Source organism: Drosophila kikkawai, chromosome 2L (assembly GCF_030179895.1).
Source record: "Drosophila kikkawai strain 14028-0561.14 chromosome 2L, DkikHiC1v2, whole genome shotgun sequence".
NCBI lineage: Eukaryota > Metazoa > Arthropoda > Insecta > Diptera > Drosophilidae > Drosophila > Drosophila kikkawai.
This window is the reverse complement of record NC_091728.1, coordinates 33,386,092-33,395,805: the sequence shown is the minus strand read 5'-3', so window position 1 is coordinate 33,395,805 and position 9,714 is coordinate 33,386,092.

Below are 9,714 nucleotides of genomic sequence, written 5' to 3'. Positions count from 1 at the left end.
CCTTCTTCTTCGTTATTTAGTCTTCTACTCCTTTTTTTTTTGCCTTCTTCTTCGTTATTTAGTCTTCTACTCCTTATTTTTTGCCTTCTTATTCGTTATTTAGTCTTCTACTCCTTCTTTTTTGCCTTCTTCTTCGTTATTTAGTCTTTTACTCCTTTTTTTTGCCTTCTTCTTCGTTATTTAGTCTTCTACTCCTTTATTTTTTGCCTTCTTCTTCGTTATTTAGTCTTCTACTCCTTCTTTATTGCCTTCTTCTTCGTTATTTAGTCTTCTACTCCTTCTTTTTTGCCTTCTTCTTCGTTATTTAGTCTTCTACTCCTTCTTTTTGCCTTCTTCTTCTTCGTTATTTAGTCTTCTACTCCTTCTTTATTGCCTTCTTCTTCGTTATTTAGTCTTCTACTCCTTCTTTTTTGCCTTCTTCTTCGTTATTTAGTCTTCTACTCCTTCTTTTTTGCCTTCTTCTTCGTTATTTAGTCTTCTACTCCTTTATTTTTTGCCTTCTTCTTCGTTATTTAGTCTTCTACTCCTTATTTTTTGCCTTCTTATTCGTTATTTAGTCTTCTACTCCTTCTTTTTTGCCTTCTTCTTCGTTATTTAGGGTTCTACTCCTTCTTTTTTGCCTTCTTCTTCGTTATTTAGTCTTCTACTCCTTCTTTTTGCCTTCTTCTTCGTTATTTAGTCTTCTACTCCTTCTTTATTGCCTTCTTCTTCGTTATTTAGTCTTCTACTCCTTCTTTTTTGCCTTCTTATTCGTTATTTAGTCTTCTACTCCTTCTTTTTTGCCTTCTTCTTCGTTATTTAGTCTTCTACTCCTTCTTTTTTGCCTTCTTCTTCGTTATTTAGTCTTCTACTCCTTCTTTTTTGCCTTCTTCTTCGTTATTTAGTCTTCTACTACTGTTTTTTTGCCTTCTTCTTCGTTATTTAGTCTTCTTCTCCTTTGTTGGGGGCGGCGCTTCCTTCCTTCGGGAAAATGGGCTGGATGATGATGAAAAGAACTCCCACGGCGCAAGCGAAGAATATTCCGGAGACGAAATGAAAAGTAGCGGGGGCGTCGTGGGTAAATTCAAGATCAGCTTTATTTCGCTGCATACATCGAACTAATTCCAAGCTTAAGCAAACGGCTGCGCTCCCGCCCGCTTACTTCGCTAAGCGAGAGCGAGAGAGCGGCAGCGGCCGATCCCAGTGTTCGGCAGCGCAGCCCGAGGCCCGCGCTCGAGAGTGCGAAAGCGCTCAGCGCTGCGGGAGAGCGAGCGCGGGCGAGCCAGAGGGCGAGAGCAGCCCGAGGCCCGCGCTCGAAAGTGCGAAAGCGCTCAGCGCTGCGGGAGAGCGAGCGCGGGAGGGGAAGGGGGGCGCGAGCGGAAAGCTCAGCCGGCAGCGGTGGTACAATGGGCCGCGTACCTAAACATTCCGCCCCCCTTGCAATCACTCGGGTTGCAACAGGTCCGTGGACATTACGGCTGGTGACACGCGCCGGAGACGACCCAGCCGAAGACGGTGCTCTGGGCCACCGGGAGCCCTTCATGGATCTTGAGGAACCCCGGTTGCATCACACGCGGATACATGTCCGCGCCCAGGATTACGGAGATCGTTGCTGGCAAGTAGAAGCGCTCGTCGGCTAGCATGACGTCCCGGAAGTGGGCGCGCACCGCCTCACTCAGCTCCCGGATGGGAGTGCGGATGCGCACGCTCGGCTCCACCTTGAAGACCACGTCGAGTTGGACCTCATTGTCGGCCTTGGACCCCACGGTAGCCGCACAAATCTGCTCTCCACCGATGCGGGTAGTTGGCAGCCGCAAACACGCTGCCAGCGACGCGTCTATACAGCTCACAGGCGTGCATGGGTCAATGAGGGCCGCCGTGTCGAATGTCTGCGTCCCGGTCTGAATGCGCACCAGCGCAGTCGGGAGGATGTTGACGCTGTGCCGCTGCATGAGCGACGACAGCGACGGCGCCGTAGCCGCAAAGCGGCCGGCGGAACCTTGCTTAGGAGCGGCCGGCGAGGGCCGAGGAGCCACTGTAGACTGCCGTGGAGCGCCGGACGAGGGGCGCTGAGTTGCCGAGGAACGCCGCGGAGCGGCGGACGCGCGCCGCGGAGCGGCTGAGGAACGCCGTGGAGCGGCTGAGGAACGCCGTGGAGCGGCTGAGGAACGCCGTGGAGCGGCTGAGGAACGCCGTGGAGCGGCGGATGCGGGTTGCGGAGCGGCTACAGAACGTCGTGGAGAGGCGGACGAGGGCCGCGGAGCGGCTGAAGAACGTCGTGGAGCGGCGGATGCGCGCCGCGGAGCGGCTGAGGAACGCCGTGGAACGGCGGATGCGGGTTGCGGAGCGGCTACAGAACGCCGTAGAGCGGTAGACGAGGGCCGAGGAGCTGGAGAACCCCGCGACCGGGACCGTCGCGCCTCCTGACGCGACTGGCGCGGATTCCGCGGCTCATCGGAGAGGTGCAGCAATGTGTGATGGTCCTGGCCGCACTTCTTACAGCGATCTCCCCGCTGACACCCTCCGTCAGAGTGCTCGTGGGCCAAGCAGTTGGGGCAGTACCGGTTGGCGAGGACGGCCCGGAGTCTCTTCTCGGCACTCAGTCGAAGAAAACGGCGACACTTCTTCAGCGGATGAATCTTGTTGCAGACTCGGCATCGGTAGGAATTCGAACCTCGCGAACATCTGCGCTCCAGTGCGATGGCGCTGCGTGGACGTGGAGACATCGTGCTGCTATTACTGGCGGAATAGGCGGAGATAAAAAACAAATCGAAATAAGTAATAAGCACTCGCAAGTCGAGACACGAACAGGAGCTACGGAACGGCACATTGACATAGAACATTGAGGCCGGTGGCTATTGGGGACCGGCGGAAGCTTCCATCGGAAGAAGGACGAGCTTCGCTATGGGACGCTTAATGAGTCCCCGCGCCGTGCGGATGTCGACCACCCGGACATGGCCATCGGCTCCGGGAAAGACCGCATCAATCCTGCCTAACCGCCACTCATTGGACGGAAGGTTGTCCTCCTTGACAACCACCATGTCCCCGACCTGAAGATTCCTTGCCGGAGCTCGCCACTTGTTCCGCTTATGGAGTTCCTTCAAGTACTCCTCCTTCCATCGTAGACGAAATTGCTGGTTAAGAGCCTTCAGGTGTTGCCAGCGGTTTATGATGGCCGTGGCGTCCCCCTTTACTTCGGGTTCAACCACGGCGAGGAGTGGCCCCCCAACAAGAAAGTGCCCCGGAGTCAGTGCCAACAGGTCCGCGGGGTCTTCGGACATTGGCGCGAGCGGACGCGAATTCAGGCACGCCTCGATCCTAGCTAGAAGCGTAGATAGCTCTTCGAATGTGTATTTTCGCGTGGCCGTAGACTTGTAGAACAGGGTCTTGAAACTTTTAACGCCTGCCTCCCATAAGCCTCCCATATGGGGGGCTCCCGGCGGAATGAACTGCCAGAGCAGCTGCTGGTGACTGTAAGCACCAGTCACAGCCTCCTTGACAGCTTGTAGGAAGTCTCGGGAGAGAAGGGTAGCCGCACCCACGAAGGTCTTCCCGTTGTCCGACTGAACCTGACGGGGGCATCCTCTTCGGGACACAAACCGGGCAAAAGCGGCGAGAAACTTCTCAGTCGTAAGGTCGGATGTGGGCTCTAGATGAATGGCCTTAGTGCAGAAGCACACGAACACCAACACATACCCCTTTGTGATGAGGCAAGCTCGACCCGTGTAATTCTTTATGTCGAAGGGACCCGCATAGTCCACACCAGTAAATGTGAAGGGGCGCGAAGAGGCCGTCCGTTCTTGCGGTAAGTCTCCCATGAGTTGCGTTTGCAACTTCTTTTTGTGGATGACGCATATCTTGCAGGAATAGATGACGGACTTGACCAAATTCCTCACCCTTGGGATCCAGAATTTGGAACGGATCAGGCGGATCATCAGCTGGTTGCCACCGTGCAACGTTATGCGATGCGTAAATCGGACTAGGAGTCGAGACAGATGGCAGTCGTATGGCAGGATGACCGGATGCCGTTCGTCATATTGGAGAAGATCGGAGGACGTTACACGACCGCATGCTCTCATGAGTCCTTGGGAGTCAAGGAACGGGTTCAGGTTCTGAACCGGACTGGATGCTGGCACTGGCCGCTTTTGACTTAAGCAGCCAATTTCAAGGACGAAGTGCCTGCGTTGCGTGACGGAAATTAGGAGACGCTCGGCCGCCGCGATTTCTAAAGCTGTCAGGTGATCCTCAACCGGAGACAAGATCTTTCGTGCGCGCTGAATAAACCGATGAACGTACGCGAAGACTCGCAACGCCTTGTCGAGTGTCGAAAATCGGTCAAGAAGGTCTTCAGGGGGAGCCTTTGCCACATGGACTCTGACGGCTCGCTTCTCGAGATCAGTCACGGGGGAATCATTGCATTGGATGGGCCACTCGCCGCGCGGTCCTTGCAGCCAGGCTGGACCATGCCACCAGAGCTGGCTGTCTGCGAGGTCTTGAAGCCCGACCCCCCGGCTGGCAAGATCGGCCGGGTTATGTTCGGAGCGGACATGTGCCCATCTCTCGACCTCAGTGAATTGGGTAATCTTAGTCACCCGATTGGCCACGAAAGTTGTCCAGTGACACGCCGGTCTATGCAACCAAGCGAGCACAATCGTGGAGTCAGTCCAACAGTACAGGGCGGACGCCGGCCCGGGCATCTTCGGAAGAATGGCGCTGGCCATTTCGGACAGTAGCAATGCCCCGCTTAACTCGAGCCGCGGAAGTGACACCGTTTTTACTGGGGCAACCCTCGTTTTTGCCGTTAGCAGATTCACCATCACAGTGGACCCAGCCTCCACCCGGACGTAAATGGCGGCGCCATACGCCTTCTGCGAGGCGTCGCAAAACCCATGATGCTCGACCTTCAAATGGGGTCGGAACGCGACCCATCGGGGAATGCGGATCTGATCGAGAGCGGAGTAGTGTCCCAGGAAGTCAACCCATCTCTGGCAGAAATCTCGAGGGAGGTCATCGTCCCATGCTAGATCTTGGAGCCAAATTTCCTGCATGAACATCTTTGCCTGGACGATGAAGGGGGCGAGCCAGCCCGCTGGATCAAATAACTTGGCAATCTGGGATAGGACCTGTCGCTTCGTGAACGATGATCCCGTGGTCAATTCGGGCGGAATGAAAAAGAACTCATCAGACGTCGCTTTCCAACGTACGCCGAGAGTCTTAGCCGTGCTCTCTGCGTCGATCTCGAGGAAATCAGCGCGCAGGAGATGGTCACTTTGGATGTTGGCCAAAATATCCTTACTATTGGACGTCCATTTCCTCAGTGGGAACCCTGCCGAACCCAGGGCACCCTGGAGCTCACGGATAGCCACCTTCGCTTCGATTTTGGAGTCTGCCCCGGCGAGAACGTCGTCGACGTACATGAAATTACGGATAATCTGACTCGCCTGAGGATACCTTGACTCCTCGTCGTCGGCGAGCTTCTGGAGGACACGGATCGCTAAGAACGGGGCACAATTGACTCCGAAGGTAACCGTCTTCAGCTCGTAGTCGCGGAGTTCCCCATTGGAATTGCGAAACAGGATGCGCTGGAAAGGAGTATGCTGGGGATCTACCCAAATTTGGCGATACATCTTTTCGATGTCGGCATTGAACACAAACCTAAAGTACCTCCACTTTAGGATTTGAATCGTGAGGTCGGATTGTAAGACCGGGCCCGCATATAGAATGTCATTCAGGCTGGTCCCGTTTGCGGAGGGGCTCGAAGCATTAAAAACCACACGGACCTTAGTGGTGGTGCTCTCCGGCTTCAGAACCGCATGATGAGGAAGGTAGTATCTGGCGGAATTGCTCGTCGACGGAACCTCGGCCATGTGACCTAATTCGAGGTATTCTTGGATGACAGCATCATACCGGGCCTTGAGGGGAGGATCCCTCTTTAGGCGCTGCTCGTTACGCAGGAACTGAGCCAGAGCAAAGGATCGCGAAGATGCGAGCTCGGACCCCTTGTGTGCGGGGTCGCGTAAGGGAAGCGTTACCACGTACTTGCCACAGTTGTCTCTTCGTGTAGTTTGGACGAAATTTTTCTCACAGACGGAATCAGACTCTGGGACAATCTGTTTGGACACTTCCTCCACCTCCCAGAATTTGGTGAGGAGCTGGTCTAGGGAGTCGTCGAGGGCGCAGGTAACTCGTGTGGCGAAGGCGGAAACACTGCGGGGGGCCGCTGGAGATACTGGGCCTGTCAACACCCATCCAAAAATGGTCTCCTGGCCCAAAAGGGAGCCGCAAATGTTAGCCTTAGAGTTGCCGAGGAGAATAGACGGAAGAATGTCGGCTCCTATTAGGACATCGATTTGGGAGCTCTCAAAGAACTTGGGATCCGCCAGGGGGATGTCAGGAAGCCCCTTAAGAAGATCTCGTGGGACTGGATACGAGGGCAGACTCCCGGCCAGCTGCGGAAGAACGTAAGCTGCAGTCTCTAACTGCAGCCCGGGTCTGGAGGGCGATCGCATGGAAAACTGGCAGAGCTTCGTGGATTGAGCGGCAACGGTGTGATTCAGGCCCGAGACTTGGGCTTGGATAGTCGTGAACGGAAGTTTGACGAGGTTGAAAAGCCTCTCCGTGATGAATGTCGCCTCGGAACCCGAGTCGATTAAGGCTCGCGCTTGGAAATTGCACCCTAAATGGCAAATGTCAATGAGGGCTGTGCCCAGTAAAACGGCCCTTGAGCCCGAAGCGAAACACACCTGCACATCAGGATGATCCTCAGGAGTGGCCGCGGGTCGAGGCCTGGCTGGCGCAGGTGGGCTTGGAGCGGTCGCGAATGGATTACCGCGGTGCAGGAGGGTATGATGGCGACTGTGGCAAGTGAAGCAACTATGGGCACTATTACAGTCCCGCTGTTGGTGCCCTCGCGCAAAACAGTTAAGGCATAACTGTTTTCTCTTAATATAGTCGGAGCGACTATTTACGTCCATCGCGAGGAACCGTGGACACACGCGAATCGGATGGTTCTCCCTGGAACAAAGATCACATCCTCTTGGGGCCGGAGCCACTCTGGCCTCGTAGGAGTTGAGCCTGCGTGCTGGGGCGCTCGCAGCCGTCGGTCTTGGCGGAATTTGCCCTGAACTGCTAGGCCTGATGTCGTCGATCGCTTCCAGAGTGCGATGCCGCTCTGTCAGAAACGAATCTAACTCGTTCCAGGTTGGAATTTCAGCCTTATTGTGTATGGATTGCTCCCACATTGAAAGTGTGATTTTGGGAAGCTTTAAGGAAACCATATACACTAAGAGACAATCCCACGCCTCGATTTGAATGGAGGACATCTCTAAGGCTGTCAGACAACTTTGGACGGTGCCTTGCAGTTCTTTTAGAGCTGCTCCGGACTCTTGGGGGACAGCCTGAATGTTGAAAAGGATTTTCAACTGGCTGTTGACAAGTAACCGCCGATTCTCGAAGCGGTCGGTGAGGCTTTGCCAAGCGGAGATGAAACCATCATTTGTCAGAGGGGCCTTGGATACGATGGCGTGCGCATCGCCACTTGTTTTGGACAACAAGTGGAACAACTTTTCCACCGGTGTGAGGCGCGAGTTGTGAATATATATGGCAGTGAAAAGGTCTCTGAAGGTGGGCCACCGAAGATAATCGCCAGCGAAAACTTCTGTGTCCACTGGTGGCAGTCGACAACCCATGGACGGGGGTGTGGGCATAGGGGCGGAAGCCGGAGTGGACTGGGCGGCGGCCTTTTCGATTATTTCTTGCAACAGGACCACACACCTCGAATAAACGGAGTAGCAATAACTGTACTTGGATTCAAGCACCTCTGAGGTTTCCGCGCTGTCGGCGGACACGGAAAGTAGGTCGGAGCAGTTTTCATAGCTCTGCTCCACCTTATCCCACAGGGCCGGATTCTGATCCCGATGAACCTTGCACATGGCGGGGGAAAATCGATCGGTTTCAGGGGCGCTCGGAGTGTTGATGTCAGCCTCGAAATGACTCACACGGTCCGTTGTGGAGATGAACTTGCGGAGGGCGATATCGAGTGCGGATTGAGCCATCTTGGCTGCCGACCGAGTGGATCTGGATGAGGTACTGGGGGCAGTGTCGAGTGCCTCTTGACCTTTTGCCCTTGGAGTGGCAGTGGTCGCCTTTGGCTTTACTTGATCAGGCCGAGGAGATACGGACTGGGACCCCTCCAGAGTAATTGCCGGAATCAGGGGAGTCTGTTCCTCGTCTCCCGTGGGCATCCTTGACGTCGAATGGGTCGCGAATCAGCTGGTCGCCGCGGGAAGCGGACAAGTCCCGAACTCAATGGTTCGAAAACGTGACGGAAAACAAGTTTTGGAATGGGACTTGGGGTCACTTTGGCAAAGGGGCGCAATAGGAACTGCCAGAAGCCGCGGAATTGTATAACTTAGGCAGTACAAATATCCAAAAAAAAATTCAGCACTCGGAGAACACAGTGTGCTCGCTTACGGTCACACTGCTAGTGGATGCCGCGGGTGAATTCAAGAATTAAATGCCGGGCTCAGGTTCTGAGAGCCTCGGGCACCACCGAGAAAAAAAATTGACGAAAACTCGTGAAGGAGGAAATCACTCGAGTAAGGGCGTCGGGCGCCGACTTGGACCAAAAATAAATAAAACAACGAACGTCGACCGGAATGTCGAGGAACAAAAATTCTGTATTCAGGTGTCTCGGATGAGAAAGTTGTATCCGGCTTTGGTCGGCTCAGAACAGGACTAAACAGTGACCCACGAATGTTTGGTTTCTTCCCGCAACAAATGAATTAATCCACCAATAGTTCGAACAAAATTATTGGCTGCAAAGAATTAGTTAATAATTCGGAAAATTATTGGCCGCAAATACTCCACAAAGAATTCGAAAAAATTATTGGCCGCAAATAACTAATAGTTCGGAAAATTTATTGCGGAGCCGGAAAGGTGGAATTAAAACCTTGGCTTTTGTTTGGAAGAACACGGGCACTGGGTTCTGCCGCCGGCAAAAAACAACCCCAATAAAAAACACAGGTTAATTTCGAAAAGGCGGAAAAAAAACACAGTCGTAATCGCACCCGTGAATTGATTTGCCGTTTTGTCCTAAACGTTTGTTGTTTTGTCGCGGTTTATATATATATATATATTTTAATTTTATTTCAATTTATTTTATTTGATTTTTTTTTTTTATATTTATTTCTTGGTCGTTCCTGTGTAGGAGGCAGAAAATATATTGTATGGGCATGCATGCATATGGAAATATATGTGTATGTGTAAGGCTTGTGATTCACAGTGGAGCTTCGAGAAGTGGACTGTATTTGGATTGGCGGAATAGCACAAATTATGTGGAGAAAAAATTGCACACAAAAAAATATCGCGGCAGCGGCGAACTGTTCAGCGAACAGGGAACTCCCGAAACAATTACTTTCCGGATGCCGAATATTAATTATGCCTTTATTCTTCTTCACCACACAATTTCACTTTGCCTTTTGACTTTGCGGAGATGCCGATATTTGGCACGCGAGTATGTGTGTGTGTGTCGAACGGAGCAACGGAGGAACCGAGAATCGAAAAACAACCAGGAATATGGCGACACACACAAAGCGGAGGCGAATTGAAAATTTCCACGAAACGACGAGAATGGAAGATTGGAAATTCCTCAACTGCCGTTGTGTCAGGAAAACTCGGACTTGGAGTCGACACGGAAAACCTTGCAGCAGAGTGAACGAAATTTATGTTCGGACC